The sequence below is a fragment of the Gavialis gangeticus genome, unplaced genomic scaffold (assembly GCF_001723915.1).
Source record: "Gavialis gangeticus isolate Ggan-Ray unplaced genomic scaffold, GavGan_comp1, whole genome shotgun sequence".
Classification (NCBI taxonomy): Eukaryota; Metazoa; Chordata; order Crocodylia; family Gavialidae; genus Gavialis; species Gavialis gangeticus.
Genome location: NW_017729034.1, coordinates 87,837,114 through 87,843,968, shown reverse-complemented (window position 1 = coordinate 87,843,968; position 6,855 = coordinate 87,837,114).

Sequence of the window (6,855 nt, the reverse complement as noted above, 5' to 3'; positions counted from 1 at the left end):
GGCTGGCGAGGCGCATCTCCAGGCCTCAGAGGTTTCAGGCCTGGGCTTGCGACACAGGATGGGTTTCCACAGCCCTGTGGTTAGCGCGTCCCCCATAATTTTGAAGGGTTTCCTAGCGCCGTTTGTTTAAAGCAAGGTTCCAGTGGCTGAGGAGAACAGCAAGGATTGTCTCAGGGTGGTGGTTTTCGACCTGTGATCCATCGACAGGCTACATCGGCGATGCGTAGGGGGTACGTGTGCACCCCCTGCAAAAAGCGCCTCTGACGCTGCCGGTGGTGCCTGCAGGCGGTCACCACTCGCCACCCGTGCCCTCACCACCGACACCGTCTGCGGGCAGTCCCCAATCGCCACTGCTGGCAGCATCTGCTGTTGGTCACCGACCATTGGTCGATGCTCGCCACCCTCCTCCCCTGCTGCCAACACCACCGGGGCCGCCTGCAGGAGTTCACCGCTCACCACTGTCACGCTTCAGCCCCGGGGGCACGCAGCATTCGTGGGGTCCACGAAAGATTGGATTGATGTCATAGGCATTAGGGGCTGGAAGGGACCTCGCAAGACCATCAAGTCCAGCCTGCCATAGGCAGGAAGTCAGCTGGGATCAATGAGATCCCAGCAAGATAAACATCCAAACACCTTTTGAATGAGTCCAGAGTAGATGCTTGCATCACCTCCGGAGGGGGTCTGTGCCAGACCCTGGACACTCAACTGTGAAGAAGGTTTTCCTTATGTTCAATCTAAATTGGCCTTCTAGGAGTTTGTGGCTGTTGGACCTTGTTATTCCTTGGGGAGCTCTGGGGAACAACTGTTCCCCCAGATCCTGATGCATACCCCTTACATACTAACAGGCTGCCACCAAGTCCCCCCCCCAAGCCTTCTCTTTGTCAGCATCTCCTCGTAAGGTTTGCTCTCTTGGCCTTTGATCGTATGGGTGGCTCTCCTCTGGACTCTCTCTCTCAAAGATGACTATAATCAATCAAAAGTATGCAAATACCCACACTTACAATTTAAAGGGGTCAGCACCTCCATTTGAAACTTCCAAAGTTTCCTCCATTCAAAAATTTTTAGGGGTTTGCTAATGGGAAAAAAAAGGTTGAAAACCACTGTCTTCAGGTGATATCTTTTATTGGAGACCAGTGTGTAGCTGGGAGCTTAGGAAGAAGATGCTACGTAGTCTGGGTTCTTTTTTTTTTTTTCTTCTCCTGCTTTAGGTTAAGGATTTTTCCATTTTAAGTGGCAGGTTTTGATTTCTTCCATGTTAGAATTGTGTTAGAGGAGAGAAGAAAATTGGCCTTGGAGACAAGGCAGTGATGACCAAGGAGCTGGAAGAGTGATAGTGGCATTGTCAAAGGAAAGGACTTTGCAGTCTGCAACAGTCAGCCTGAGGCTTGTAAAAGGTGAGGGGTGGTGTTGCTGGGTTTTTGAAACTTCAAACCCATCCTGGAGAAAGCAGTATGCTGGGCTGCTCCCCTCCAAGCCAGGTACACAGCTGCCACGTGAAGCTCTGGTGCCTGCCCACTGCTTTGCCCAGTTGTAACCAAATGCAGTACTGGCCTACCTACCTGCACTTGTCCTCCTCCAAAATGTCTAAGTGGCAGCCATTGAGGAGTAAGAACCCACATCAACCTCAAAAACGAACAAGGTATCAGAAATAGGAAAGGTTTAAATAAGTACAGGCAGTGCCTCATGCTTACTGAAGGTCAACATAGGACAGATATTTGTATTCTGCAAAGAGCACTCAGCTGAGCCTTTTCTTGTAAACATGGAATGCCATAAAAAGACTGCAGCACTGACTCTGGGAACGTACTTATCTGTGATACAGGAAATTTGCTTTGTGATGTACAAATAGGCCACTCTCCATGGGGGAGACTCAGGAAGCACTCTGTAATGGACTGGTGCCAAGAGAGCACTCTCCTCATTATGGGCCACAAGTGGCAGGGAACACACTACCACCTCCAGCAGATGCTACTCAGCCTTCTCCTACCTAAGAAAAACAGGATAGAATAATTGGTGGTTCCAGGGTGGCAATAGAAATAGGCTTCTAACTTGATGGACTGAAAAATCTGTTGGGCATATGGATTTTGTTTATCTCAAGGCCCATTAAGATCATGTGGAAAATCAACAATTCTGGAAAAACTGGAGCAGTAATCTGTGTTACTGCTCCTGGGCATGTGAGCCTTGATAGGTAGCATCTCTTGACACTTCTGGCATTGCTGTGATGCACATCAGCCTTTTCCATTTAACGCAGCAGCAAGAAATTGTCAGAAAGTTTATCTGTCATCTCAAAATCATTGCCTCTTCAAACCTTAGACTAGACTCAGTGGGTGGGACTTTATGCAAGGTGAAAGGTTGTTGGCATATGCAACCAATTGACAAGAGAAGTAGAGTAAGAGCAAAGTTCCTTTGCTGGCTGCATGTGAATCTACCAGGTGAAGAATGAGTGGGCTTGTCCCTAATTATAAAATAAGATGTATGTCAAGTGGTATATCCCCATAAGCATGGAGAGGGGGATTTCTACCCTATTTCAACACACTCTGCTTTGTAACTGGAAGTAATCTGTGCTCCACCTCCAGTACTGTGGCGAGTGGGGCGACTGCCCCAGGTGCCCAAGCGAAGGGGCATCAACAGGCGCTGCCCAGCTGGGGTGGGGTGCGGGACAGAGCTGTGAGTGGCTCATTTTGGTGGGGCACAGGGATGGGGGGCAGCTCCTGCTGCTGCTGCACACCCAGGTAAGCATGGAGAGGCATGTGTCCTCTGGATCTGTGCACGGAGTGAGGATGGGCTGCTGCGGTGGGCTTGCCCCAGGTGCCAAACTTTCTTGCTGTGGTACTGTCCACCTCTCCCTGTCTGCCATCCCCTGGGTATATTGCAATCATGCAATTATCACTAAAGTTGGTCAAAACATTTTTGTTGTAATGAAATTACAACCAAATATGTTGTTTTGTAAAGGCCAAAATTTCCGGCTTGTCTCCTTGAGCATTATAGGTATGTTTAGTATATTTCAACAGGCCCGAAATAAAATCATTTCTTATTGCACTCAGCCTTATTTAGCATTGGCCCCAGCCTTATTTAACATTGCCTTGTGCTTGGACTATTAGCAGTGAGGGGGCAGTGTGACCCCATGAGGAATGCATCATGCACTGTTTCCCATGACACTGTCTCAAGAGATGGTAGTGGAATCTACAGCTTCCTTTTTAAATGCCGACAGGCAGTTTCCAGGGCAGACATCGCAGATCCCTGGTCCTATGAGTTTGTTTCTGTCCAAACCATGCTGGTTCAGTAATGGTGTTTCCTCTTCCTCTCCAGCTCATCCTCCTCTGCCACACCACAATGAAGAGTGACTGAAACATAAATAGAACTTTTACTTTTTCCCCCATTACCTCAGGGGCATAAGGAAATGACTGGACCGCAGTATGATGTTACCCAATATTACTCCTCACTTGGCCCCTTCACATTGTCTCCTGAATCTTAATTCTCCCACACTCATGCCTTCCTGCGCTACCATTGACAGGACTTTGCAAGAGCCCTCCTTTTGCAGAAAACATTGTGCAATCAAGCCGTTTGCCCGGTTTCCCAAATGCAGTGTTGGGCATAAGCAATAGCTGAATAAGGGCCAAAAAATAAACCGTTTGCCCTCACCGACACTCTTCCTGTTGCTTTCTCTTGCTCCTCCCTAAGCTGTTAGTTGCACAAGTTGACTCTTCCTGCTTTGGTCACATGCATTCTCCGCCCTCCATCAATGTCTGAATATTTGTGCTATTGATCTGATCATTTCTTCTTCACTGCCTACCGGCAGAATTCTTTGCAAGTAGCTAGGTCTTTGTGATCCTGGAGCTTGGGCCAACGGGCTGCTGGTTTTGTGCCTGCCAGCCCCACCTCCTATTAGTCATCTACCCCTGACACAGACTGAGAGGATGTAGTTCCTTCTGGTTAATATCTCTGGGCCTCTTTTCAGCAAATCATGTAAAACAGGGCTGTCCAGTTCATAGTGGCTGGGGCCATATGCCCCATGGGCCACATCAGCAGGGGTAGCCCACCACAGGGGCCATGGTTCCCCCAGGCTAAATGCCACATGTGGGCAGGAGATCTTTCTCCCACCCCATTGCATTGCAGGTGTAGGCAAGCACCTCTCCCCTGCTGCACTGTGCACAAGCCCCCACATGGTACAGTACCCCACCTCCCCTGTAGCTCTGGAGTTCCCCTGTGGCACTATGCCACACAGGTACTCTGAGCTGCTGGCTTATCGAGCACTGCATACTGCATCACATTGTCCTGACCTCTGCTGCTGGGTCAGAGTGGGGAAGCCAGGGGAGGGAGAAGCAGCCTAAAGACCTTGGCTACTGCTGCAGCTGGAGCAAGGGGCAGCAGTAGCTAGTTGGGAGCCAAGGGGCCATATGTTAACCCTTTGCAGGCCACATGTAGCCTGGGAGCCCTGATGTAGATAATGGCTTGTGAGATGAGTCGGTACCCCCAACTGAAGTCAAGAAAAGGTTGTCTTTGGCTCCTTGACCCTGTTGGAGATTGTTAAGTGTCATGTCCCTTAGAAAAAAAAAATTCTTTCTCTTTTTCCCCACTTGCCACTATTTATATAGTACCTGGGTATTGTGCCCAGGGATGCTGCCTCCCATCTCCAGAAATGCAAAAAGGTGATATACCCCCTCCCTCAAACGACCTTCCCACCACTCTCTTTGACATGCTTCTAGCTCCTTCAGGCCAATGCTTGTTTTGGCTCTTTTGCTGTCTGAACTGATTACTCTGTCTCAGTTGGTTTTCATGGTTATTGGACAAATTATGTATAATTAATTGATTTAATTCCAGTTCTTACTGGGCAATTTTTCACCTCCAAGAATTATCATCACAACTGGGATCCTGTCAGTTAAAGTTATTCCTCCCCATTCATGTAGCTCATCTAGTGCGAACTCACTGAAAGTGCTTTTCTTGCTCATCCTCCAGAACTGACAGTCAAAAACACTGCATTTACTCCAAATAGTGTAATGGTTATTACAAATATTTTTACCTATATGCTTTGATGAACATATTGAGTATTGTCTGGATGAAACACTGTTGCTTCCATGACATCATTCATTCTGACTAGATTTCCACATGATTCTGATTTATAGGAGTATTTTAACTTAAAAATAGCATGTGAATTTTCACTTTTCATTCTGCCTTTTCATTCTCAACATTGACCTACTTTCTGTAGGATGTTTTCTTTTACTCTCATTTGTTTAGATATATTTTTGCTTTCACCATGTATTTTCAGACTCCTGTGTCTTGTTACTTTTCCCTTACACTTTCATTTTCTTTGTTTTTAGTTTTTCATATTCTGCAACCATGAGCATTCTTTTGATCTGTCTTTCACCAAAAAGATCTCAGATAACTAAATGTTCCCTATAGGTAGGATTTTTACATGTACTTTGTAAAAATAGTACTATCCTGTACAACACACCTAAATTACCACTGCTCTGTGGCTTAAGCCCTTTGAATGAAAAAGAGCCCCACCCACCCCTCAGAAAAAAATGAAAATTTAATGGGCTTTGGATCAGGTACTGTGTATTTCACTTAATTAATTTGATTGTATCCACTGAGGTTGTCACAAATAAAGCAAGTTAATAGATCAGAAACAGTATGCAAAAGTGTATTGTAATACACAGGACCTCAGCTAACTAGATCTAGGAAATGTTACAGCTGCCCCAGTATAATCTCTTAAACCCAGCGTGAGATCAGTAAATCCCCAGCCTGCTGCCACATCTGTAATGATACAACATTTAATTAGGAAATAATACAATTGGTAAATATTTTTCAGTATGTTCATGTAGAAACTTCTTGATCAAGACTGGTTGATCTGGGTTTTGTGTAAAACTAGAGCAGTGTTGCTGACCACACAGGAAGCTATGTAAAGACATTCGAGAACAGGTCATGAATAGCCTGGGACAGTTGAGGCAAGGTTATACTAACTAAAACTTCAGTGGAAGATCTCTGACTGTGGATTGCCTTGCCAAAAGACAACTGGAGGAGCCCTAGCTTTTCAACCCTGAGAGACGATCTGTCAAGAGGGGGAAGTGGAGGAGGAAGAATGGAGGAAAAAAGGAAGACAGTTCCCAAGGAGTAGCTGCTAAAAGACGAGGCATACACACTAAACTATTTTTTTTCATATAAATTGAATATCACTCTTTATCTTGTACTTAATACCCAAATATATGACATTGGGTTCATTAGAGATATCTCAAGGTAAAATCTTAGCCCCATGAAAGTCAATAAGAGCTTTGCCACTGCCTTTGTCAGGGCCAAGATCTTATCCAATTCAGAGCCAATAAATACATCTTAATGATTTTAGTCTCTTCAGCTGGCATAAAAAGAGCAACTCTTCAAACTATTTTAGCAGCAATAGCTGCAAAAATATTCTGAAGTGTGTTGTACAGCTGGTTAAATAAAACTCTCATTAGTAGAACATCCACAATCCATGTAATATATTTAGACAACTTTTATACTTCCATAACTAATCTTTCCCATTCAAACCCTGTGATATATAGGATTTAACTGTCCATCCAAAGTAGTGAAACTATCACATTTTGTATATATGCCGGTTATGAACGGCAAATTACAAAAGTATCTTGAAGGCTTCTGATATCAAGGAGAAAAGGATGTAGGCAAATGCCAGGGTATAGTTTCATAGTTTCTAGGGTCGGAAGGGACCTGAGCAGATCATCTAGTCTGACCCCCTGCCATGGCAGGAAAGAGTACTGGGGTCAAACGACCGCAGTAAGGTGGTCATCTAGCCTCCTCTTAAAACCCCCCAGGGTGGGAGCCTGCACCACCTCACTTGGAAGCTGGTTCCAGACCCTAGCCGCCCTGACC